The 10,885-nt window shown below is 39.9% G+C and overlaps 1 pseudogene; it reads left to right on the top strand.

Annotated features, from left to right (window-relative positions):
- Positions 1–578: 578 nt before the first annotated feature.
- LOC108886439 (engulfment and cell motility protein 2-like) lies at positions 579–9,577 on the top strand (annotated as a pseudogene).
- Positions 9,578–10,885: the final 1,308 nt, after the last annotated feature.

A 10,885-nucleotide genomic window follows, 5' to 3' on the forward strand; every position in this document is an offset into this window, starting at 1 on the left:
TATATGTAGTGACTGCCTGATGTTCCTGTTTGAAACTCTTTGTCATGTCCTTTTTCTGTTGCATGCTGTGCCGGTGATGTATCCCTGTATCTCATGGTCCGTGTGTGCACTCTTTGTTTCCATCACTGTTACACCCACGTCCCTCCTCCCCCCCTTCAACCTGTAGGAGGAATATACTAACCCACTGGAGCAGCACCTCACTGTGAGTACACATCCCTCAGCATCTCATACCATCCTCTCCACCCCACAGCTCTTCTCCTCCTTCACTCTCTGGCTCTTTCTGTGCCATGAAAAACCACTGCGTAATCCATGCAGATTAAGATAGAAGAACCATAGCTTGCTGCAGCAGCAGACAGACTGTGTTGGCTTATTGAAGTTAGACCATGTTGTCATGTTTTTACAGAAATTGCAGAGGCAAATGGTTCGAAGCAGAGATGCAAATATAGTGTTTTGCTGCATTTCAGCAATTGTTATATATTCCTATTTTCTGTCGGTAGATTTGAGTAAAGTTTGCAATTTAGTAAAACATCTTCCCTCATTTGACTTGTGAGTTGCATTGTTCTGTCTCTCACACTCAGGAAATGGCAAGCACTTTGGCCCAGAAACACCTGCGATCCATCATCCTCAATGTGAGTATCAAGTCTGAAATGCAGAAAAAAAAGCGTTGCTGATGAATTCAGCCGCACATAAGAGTTAATGCGCTGTTCCACTGGCTATGAAACTTCCACACAGCTGTGAAGTATACAGCTGTGAACACAGAATTTGAGCAGACATTGTGTTTGAAACTAGCCAATTTAAAATCTTTGAAAATTTTAAATCTTGGAAAACCTTAAATATTTCTGCTCAATCTTGAGAAACTATCCTCTGTTGGGTTTGGTGGTCACTGGGGCCTGAGACAAGCAGTTCAGAAGTGAAAAAGATGTACTTGCTCTGAGAGCTGTGACACAGAACCAGCCAATGTGATATGGCATGAAGTCCTTGAAGTGGAACAAAATCTGTTCTGAAAATGATTCCTTTTGGCACCGACTCATCTGGAGGTGGGAGGCTGAACTGGCTGCAAGTGTCAGTGAGGAAGACGCTGCGCTCCTGCCTCCTGGAGCAAGGAAAACAGCCCTGGAGGTGCCCCAGTAATGCATGCTCTGATGGACTGTTGAATGAGACCTGCTGGATGCTCGCAGTGTCTGTGTTATCACTTGTTACACTTATTTTAAAATTATTTTTATTATTTTGCATTGAGTGTAGTCAGTCCATAAAATGGCAAGCATTTCTGTCTTGAATCCTCAGGTGATTTTTCCAAAACCCTTGCAGATGCTCATATTATTATTATTTCAAGGGAGAATTTTTCAGTGGTGGGTTTTGTTTTGTGCTGTGTGGTTTAATGTGCTATTATTGGTGCGCAAATTGCAGCCTGTGTAGAGATTCCTGCTCCTAACTCCAGGTTCTTCTTTTCCAGCACGTTATAAGAGGAAATCGACCAAATCAAAGCAGAAATGGCACATCAGCTGTATGTCCTGCAGGTGTTGACCTTTAACCTTTTAGAAGAACGAATGATGACCAAAATGGATCCTAATGACCAGGTAAAGATTTGAAATAATTATTTTTGTATTCATTTCTTGATGCTACGTAATTCTGTTAAGACTGATTCCTGGCAGATGCCAGATTTTATAACTAATATCACTGTCAAAATTAGGTTCTGTCATCTGCTGATTCACCTATTTTTCTTTTGGTTTTCCTTAATTGTTCTCTGCTGTAATTGTAAATGTTTTTACCATTTATGCTGATAACATGTCGTCTTGCTGTGGCTCAGGCCCAGAGAGATATTATTTTGAGCTGCGGTAGGATCGCCTTCGATGGAGAAAATGACCCACTGGCACAGAGAAGAGAAAGGCGATGTACACCAAGGACTACAAGATGCTAGGTTTCACTGTGAGTAAAACTGGCTGTATAAATTGATTTAAATAGAAACTGTTAAAATGTTTTCAAACTGCTTTATTCTCTCCTTGCTCATGCTATCCCTGTTTCAAATGCAGAACCATGTGAACCCGGCCATGGATTTCACCCAGACTCCTCCGGGGATGCTGGCTCTGGACAACATGCTGTACCTGGCTAAAGTTCACCAGGACACATACATCAGGGTTAGTTTTGCCTCAGCATGACTTTGCTCAGCTCACAAAGGCAAAGAATCAGCCACACCTGACATGTCTCCTTACTCGTGACAGATTGTCCTGGAGAACAGCAGCCGAGAGGACAAGCACGAATGTCCCTTTGGCCGGTGTGCCATCGAACTCACTCGAATGTTGTGCGAGATTCTCCAGGTTGGAGAGTTGCGTAAGTAGATCTTTATTTAACAGGAGTTGCAGCTGTTGTACTTTTATTAATCAGAGATGAGTTATCAGCTCAGATAGTGTAAGAGAGAGGCAGAATCTTCTGTCACACCAATGATTTCATTTTATAAGTGAAATGTTCTCTTCTGTGTAGCTAACGAGGGCTGCAATGACTACCACCCCATGTTCTTTACCCATGACCGGGCATGGGAGGAGTTCTTCTGTGTCTGTATCCAGCTGCTTAATAAAACCTGGAAGGAGATGAGAGCCACAGCTGAGGACTTCAACAAGGTCTGAGATTAAATGTTTTTGGACATTTTTTCAAAAAATCAAAAACTTGAAATGTCTCATTTACAAAAGCAGTCAGGCCCTTTGCTGTAGAATTCTTAATTTTATTCAGACTTGACTGGAGGTTTCACTAGTGGATAATTGGATTGACTAGACATAGTGTCACTAATATCTGCAAATCAAGCAGCATGTCAGGACAAAAACCAAGCCACAGAGTCCAAGAAACTCTCCTCAGTGATAAAATTGTGATGAAGCATAGATCAGAACAAACATATAAAACCGTTGCTTCAGCTTTGAGTGTTCCCAGGAGCACAGTGGCCTCAATAATTGTGAAATGGAACCTTTGGAACCTAGAGTTGGGCAAACTGAGTAATCGGGTGAGTAGGGCCTTGGTCAGGGAGGTGACCAAGAACCCAACAGTCTCTCTAACAGACTTTCAGAAGTCCTCTGCAGAGATGGAAGAAGCTGCCTGGAAATCGACCATGTCAGCATCTGTGGAGAGACCTGACAGTTAAGTCTGATGGATCATTAGAGGATCTGCCCAGAAGACTGGGATAAAACTCCCCAAATCCAGACCTGAAATTTGTAGAGATTTAGCCAAGGTGGTGCAAAGTTGTAATTGCTATTGAAGGTGCTTTTACAAAGCACTAATTTAAAGATCTGAATACTCTAGTCTTTTCAAAATAAAAATAAAAGAAATTCTAAAGCATGTTTTCACTTTGTCATTTATGGGTTATTGAATGTTGATTAAGCAAAAATTGCAATTTTAAGCTGCTTTATATTCTACGCAATGGACATGACAACCTTGAGAAAGAGTGCTGAACTTGTTTTAGAATAAATCCTCTCATGTATTTGCTACATCTGACACTGCTCACAACTTTGAAAGAATATAAAAAGAGAGGACTGGTGAAATGAGGACAACACAGGCTTCTTCAAAGAAACTGCCAATGAATGTGCTGAATTTTAAAACTGCATTACTGAACCAAATATGCCTATTGAAATTTTTAGTTAAGATATGAATTACATAACCAATTCAAAAGAAGACTGAAAAAAAAATAACTGAACTTTGAGTGTCACAACATCAGCAACTCCTACTACCTCTTTCAAATTTTTATACAAGGTGCATTTCATTAGTTCCAATAAAAAGCAGAATCTGAATATCATCATGCACATCTAGTCAAGAATTTTTTATGTGAAAAGCATATGAAAAATTTAACTTGTATATTTGTTGAAATGAAGAACAGTTTCGGTCGCTTGGTTACAGTGGCTGACCCTAAGTACCCACCATCTGTACAGATGAGGTTTAGTATGAATGTGAACAGTGTCAGAATTAATGTTTACACACATCTCTAACTACTGCAGCCGCTGTGTTCTTCTGCTGTGTGTGACTGAGTGGCCCACTGAGGCAGACAGCTGAGAGGTTTTTGGTTTAATTAAATAATGCATGATAATTACATTCTTAGTGCTGTCTGTTTCAATTGAAGATACTTTGTCCAGATGAACACATTTAAATCAAGCGCTACTTATCTAGACAGTCATTGAAGTGAGCAAGAATCAATTACTACAGAGCAGACTGAGACCATTTAGTATATATTTTAAACATTGATGTCTTCAGATGGGGAAAGATGTCGGCCAGCAGGGCGAGTTTCTAAATGGGAAAATAATGGTTCTGTAAATTACATAATTTTCACAGTTGGCAAAAAAAACCCCAGTGCAGGTAGATGTGGAAAAGTGACCACTTGTTCTCACTCCTTCCACGCATGCCCTTGTGTGTGTGTGCGTTAACCCTGACCAGGTGATGCAGGTGGTTCGTGAGCAGATCACCAGGGCCCTGGCGATGAAACCGTCATCTTTAGACCAGCTGAAGAACAAACTGCGAGGCCTCAACTATTCAGAGATCCTGCGTCTGCGGCAGTCGGAGAGAATGAGCCAGGACGACTTCCAGTCTCCACCTATCATGTACGTCTGTGTCTACACTACATCTGTTTCTACTGTTACAGTCTTAACGTGCTCGTTTTTAGTACTCCTAGATTTTCACACAGTCCTCAGCAGTGTTGTTTTGACAAAATGTGTAGACTGTTAGCTTGCATAGCAACTAAAAATTTCAGCCTTTTGCCCTTCTCTTAGCAACAGACTACGTTGCTGCTCGGTTCTCAAATCTGCACCCAGCTCTGTCCCCGTAATAGTAAATAGTGTAGTATTGTACACAAATGTGTGCTTGCGTGTTTGACCCTGTTGCTCAAGCTGTGTTTGTGCTGCAGTGAGCTGCGGGAGAGAATTCAGCCTGAGATCTTAGAACTCATCAAGCAACAGCGGCTCAACCGGCTGTGCGAGGGGAGCTGCTTTCGTAAGCTGGGGAACCGCCGACGGCAAGGTACATACACTGTCAATACAATCACTTTTCCTTTTACTGCTCAAGGACCCCTGCTGCTGTTGATTATCAGCTGAGCATTGTGTTCCCTTTCTGTTCTGTAGAGAAGTTTTGGTTCTGCAGACTCTCACTGAATCACAAAGTGCTGCACTATGGGGACCTTGATGAGTCTCCTCAGGGTGAAGTGCCTTTTGAACTCCTCAGTGATAAGAGTAAGACACCAAACAGTTTCTCCATCGTCCAACAATAAATATTTTAGAACACATACCATGACACTATCCCAAACAGATTTTACACACATTTTTTTCCTTTTGGATTCCTTGTAGTCCCTGTATCAGATATTAAGTCTGTGGTAACCGGGAAGGACTGCCCTCATATGAAAGAAAAAAGTGCTCTGAAACAAAACAAGGTAGCATCATTCATTTTCATGTGTATTTTATTGTCATTGTACTCACTTAGCAGTCTCATTTTCTGCTGTCACTCAGTGTAGGAAAAGCATGTTGTCTTACCCATTTGATTCTCTCAGGAGGTGCTGGAGTTAGCCTTCTCTGTCCTCTACGATCCCGATGAGACGCTCAATTTTGTTGCACCCAACAAATATGAGGTAAGCTCAGCTCCAAGAACCCACTGCACACTACCTGCTCAGTGCCAAGCACTGGATAAACAAAGTTAGCAACTAGCTGAACATAGTGGAGCAGTTAGCAGCTAAAAAGCCAGAGATTTGTTTCAGGAGTTGGTAGAGACTAAAATCAGAGCATAAAGAAAGTGAATATTACACATTCAGCAAGTAGCCACAAACACCACTTCAGTTGAATGACAGTGTTTCTCTCTGCCTATAAGCTGCGTAAATAGGCAACTGTTTGCCAAAGTGTAACAGCTTTATAAGATCATAATATGTTAAGTGTTGTGTTGTCAGCTTGTTCTGCTGCCCCCCAGTGGCCAAACTATTAATATCGCGTTAATTAAAATGTCTTGGACTTAAAAATCGTTATGATCCACCCAAAAACAAATAGCTGCTCCATCATAACCATGCAAATTTAACTGCAGATTTGTTGGATATTTGTATAATTCTAATACGCATACAAATCAACTAACGCACATACAACTTGTTTGGCATTATTACTGTAGCACATCACACCTGCTGTGACTAACAGGTTTAACGCCCTATTCCAAGCCTTCATGGATGTTCCTGTATGTGTGTATGTGTGATGTTTTTTTCGGAGCAGTACTGCATCTGGACTGACGGGCTGTGCGCGCTGCTGGGCAGAGAGATGGGCAGTGACCTGACGCGCAGTGACCTAGATACTCTCATCAGCATGGAGATGAAGCTCCGCCTCCTCGACCTTGAGAACATCACAATCCCAGAGGCCCACCCCCCGTGCCGAAGGAGCCTAGCTCGTATAACTTCACCTACAACTACAGCTGAGATGTGTGCGAGCGTGCGCGTGTGTCTGTGAGTGTGCGTTTGCATTGCATGTGTGTGTTTATCAAGGATGACTATACTCGATCTTTTGATGAATTTGGCTGAAAATGTGTGCACTCCTGGAGCCTGGTAGAGATTCAGTAATTGAATCTCATTTATCAGTGCAGTCTCCAGGCAACTTCTTGATTTGTATTCTCTATTCTTTACTACTTGCCTGTAAAGTTAAAAAAAATACAGTGCCTGATGGTGACTCTAGATAAAAAGCTGTACAAATCTGCAAATTAGACATTATTGGAGCAAATTTTAGTCAATTTGAGGCTGAAATTATCAGTGAATACGTGTGTGTGGTCATGGTAACAAACAATGAAGTAGCCACCATTTCAGTTTAAATGCTGCGTTCACTTTGATCCTCTCTGCCCCTACACATGAAGGACATACGCAGAAATTTCACACAGAGAGTGAGTTTATACACTCAGGATCATGAATCGAGATTCAGTCTGTGTTTTGCTCAAGGTCACTTCAGAAGGAGGAATAGCTGATGTCACAGGGCATCGAACATGATGTTTCTGGTTAAATGACCGTGTCCCTAATTAGTTCAATATCCTGTTTCCCATATACTCACATTAATATTAAGATATCTGATGATGTTGAGTATCTAACTGCTCAACAAAATTGTAGTACTGGAATTCAATGATAAAGAGGACTAAAAATGTAACATTTAAGGTGTAGGTTTCTCACAGTTTGTTGGCCACTGTCATCATGTCTATAATACAGACAGAACAGTATAGAGCTACAACTGATGATTATTTTTGTGATACATTAATCTACAGAATAAATGAATGATACATTAATCTACAGATTGATGTATCCCTTTCTCTATTATTTGATTAATCTTTTGAATCAGATAGTAATCTAAAAAATAGATTGTTAATTATCTAAAATAATAGCTTGAGCCTATAAAATGGTGAAAAATCCCAATCACATTTACCCAGAGCTCAAGTTAATGTATTTAAATTGCATGTTTTATTGCAAAACCCAAAGATATGCAGTGCGCTGTTGTGATTTTTGGCATTTTTTGCTTCAGTAATGACACAAACAAAGTGCTTGTCAGCATTTTTTGCCAGTTAATTTTCTGTCGATCAATTGGTCACTTAATAGACTGCTTTATATACACTATATACTGTATATTATGGCTTCTGTTTACTCAGCATTCATGCTGCTTCACATTGTTTGACTCACTTCTCTGCTCACACTAATTCATTTCACAGCCTGTTAGTGAGTGAGTAAATATATCCCATTGAATTGAAACTGTTTTAAGTATGTGATGTGTGCAAAGTCTTGAGGGTGCTCTCCCTACCATATGTGTCTGTGAGTGTGTATCTGTGTGTGTTTTTGTGTGAAGATTGTGAGACTAAGTGAGTGTTGTTTATGTTAAGAGATGTAAGGAATAAACTTAATGTTCCATGTTGGAAGTCAGAGTCAAAGCTCTGATATCTAACACATCAAAAATCATGAGAGATTTGACCCTTTTTTGTTGAATTACAGTCACTGCATTGCCTTATCAGTCATACACTCATTATATATTTTGGGTATCATGAGTATTTATGAGCAGTATAATGAAGTATAATGCAATATAATGTGGTTGTAACAGATATAAGGACAGATAATGAAAACTTGATGTACTGTGTATCTTCAGCAGTTAACAGTTTATTATATATTGGCTTTTAACAAATTGTGTCTTCTGTACATGGACATGTGCATGTTCTGTATACATGTGCATATTTGAAAGTACTTTATATAAATAATTATATATGCATTCATTCATGGTTTGCTTTATGTCTGCTACAACTATATTATAGTGTGTTTTAAACCATTTATAAACTGTTTACATACTGGTTAGATATGCTAAATAGGGTTTGGGTTCAAGTGTTACCATATTTGGAAAGATAATAGCAACAAGTTATGATGCTATTTTTCTTTGGTACAGTGGTTTTGTTTAAAGCAAACTTACTTTCACATTCCAAGAGTGTTTGACGCCTCTGGTGTTTGAATTAATCAGCAGTTTTGAGGGTTGATTTCAGACTTTTTATCGCAGTGTGCACAAGGCAGAGCAGAGCTGAAAGGGACAAGACAGCAACTCTGTTGGCCTCTTTTAGTTTAGGTGCCAGAAGCACAACCCTCAAATGAACGGAAGCAGGTCAAAGACATCTGAGTGACATGGCCGCTGGCATCGGGAAGTATAGTACTGCTCACGTGAGCATACAGTGTTGTGTGCTTTGTGTACATTGGTATAAATGACAGTACTATTGCTTGATGTCATTTTTTTTATTCCCAGAGTGTTATTGGTTCTAAACATTTTGTGTATTTAATTCATGTCACCTAATGTCCTGTCAACTTGTAATCTGGTATTAAACACTGCTGTCATTTGTTAATGCAGAATAGATTTATATTTTTGTAAATGATTGTACAATCTGATCAGCTGTGAAGAGAATGGGTATTGAACATAACAGTTTCACTTTGGATCACTCTGTACAGTACATTCGACACGCTTGTTACTGTAGAAGGACGTTTCACACTGGAAATAAATGTTTTCACATTTTTTAAAGTATCAGTCACATGTACCCACCACATGCACCTCATATCATTTAGGAATGACACCCACGCCAGCACCTAATGATGATGTCAGTGTTAATGTTATGATAAAAATTGCCCTTACTGTTAATGCTCTTTGTGAAAAGGAATATATTTGAGATTTGTTTTTTGAAATAATGTTTTTCTGTTCAATTTTTAACTGATGTTGAAGGTTTTAACTGCTTAAAAAGATTACTTTATATTCCAGTAAGTCACTGAACACTTAATCTGCTCTCAGAAAACGACTGCAACTAAAATATATCAGTAACCACAAAATACAGCAGTGAGTAAAGGATTGTTGCATTGGATGTACTAACAGTATGACTTGAAGTTTTCGCATCTTGTACTCTTTTACATGACTTGCTAAACTATTTATTTACACTTGCTAGTGATAGTAGAAGAATGACATGTTGTTAGCTGAGAGATAACAACATAAACTATGGTATACATATAGATCATTGTATGTATATACAGTATTGTGTTGCCTTATTGAAGGAGATGTATTATGTTTTGTGTGAATAAATACAAAGTCTAATTAAAGCTGCGAGCAGCGTTGAACGGGCCCTCGCACCCGGCGCCCGTCGGGGGAGCGGCGACCGCGGGACCCCGGCAACCGCGGGGTCAACGCAGGTCGCAGGGCACACGCTGGCGTAACAGTTCACACTTCCGAGATGTAAAAATTTAAAATAAAAGCTTTTACGCTAATTATTTTCTGTGATAATATTTTTCAGAGCTCATCATCTGTGACAGCTCTTGGCTCTCTTGACTGTAACCTCCCTGTGGCAGCTTCTCACAGACTCAATCAACTCCTCTTCCCCTCCCCCCTCAAACACAAACACAAACACACACACACACACACACACACACACACACACAGATACCCCCTCCCAAAAGGAGATAAAACTCAGTTTTAACTTGAGTTTAAAAGCTTTGAGCTTTGAGCAAAAGCATTTTTTTAAGTTCTGTTATTGGGTGCATATATAAATCATTTATGCTTAAACAAGGCTTATAATGAAGTTATTTGAACAGTGAATATCTCATCTGCCTAAAGTCAGGGCGAAGCCACTAACCAGCTGTAGGGATGGGTATCATTAGGATTTTATCTTTATCCATACAGACCCCTATCAGTCCAGCTCAGACTGTTACTGGTTTAAGAGAGTGAAGTTTATAGCAATTTGCAAAATTTGGAGATTAGTGACAAACTAACCAGTTAGACTATATACAGACAAGCTTTCATTTTAGCTGTTAGTAACAGTTTGCCATGAGCTTAACCAGCGTGCTGTGCTTCCTGTTAAACATGTTATGAGACTGTGGACAAGGCTGAAAATATTACTTTACTAACTACTTGCCGAACAGGCGCTTTGACAAAGAAAAGGTAAAGGCCAGCAGCTTTTACTTTTCAATGCACTTGTCGTCAACTTGAGTGGCTTATATTCAGCTGGTTCACCTCGACGCCCGTGGACCTAGTGCACTTTTCCTGTCGCCGTACACTGAGTAACACGAAAAAATCAGCTGACCCCGTGTGAAATTTCCTAACTGATCAAAACCAAACTGTAAAGACAGCATCAATCCACGCTCAGCTTTGGTCAAGGGGAGACATATGGGAGAAGATGAGTAGAGAGATGGAAAGAAACAGAAAGGGTGATGGAGAAAGATTACATGAATTCAAAATAACCTACAATTCCTTAAAATTAATTTGAAGCCAGTTTAATTTTTTGAGCCAGCTTTGACATCTGCAGATATGAGTTTCTGAAGAGGGGCCTGCTGAGGTTAGATGTGCTGAATAATATCCATTTTCATATCAGAAAAAACACTGCATTAAACATTGTCTTAGCTCACTGAGCTGAG

This window comes from Lates calcarifer, unplaced genomic scaffold (assembly GCF_001640805.2).
Source record: "Lates calcarifer isolate ASB-BC8 unplaced genomic scaffold, TLL_Latcal_v3 _unitig_1126_quiver_1290, whole genome shotgun sequence".
NCBI classification, from domain to species: Eukaryota; Metazoa; Chordata; class Actinopteri; family Centropomidae; genus Lates; species Lates calcarifer.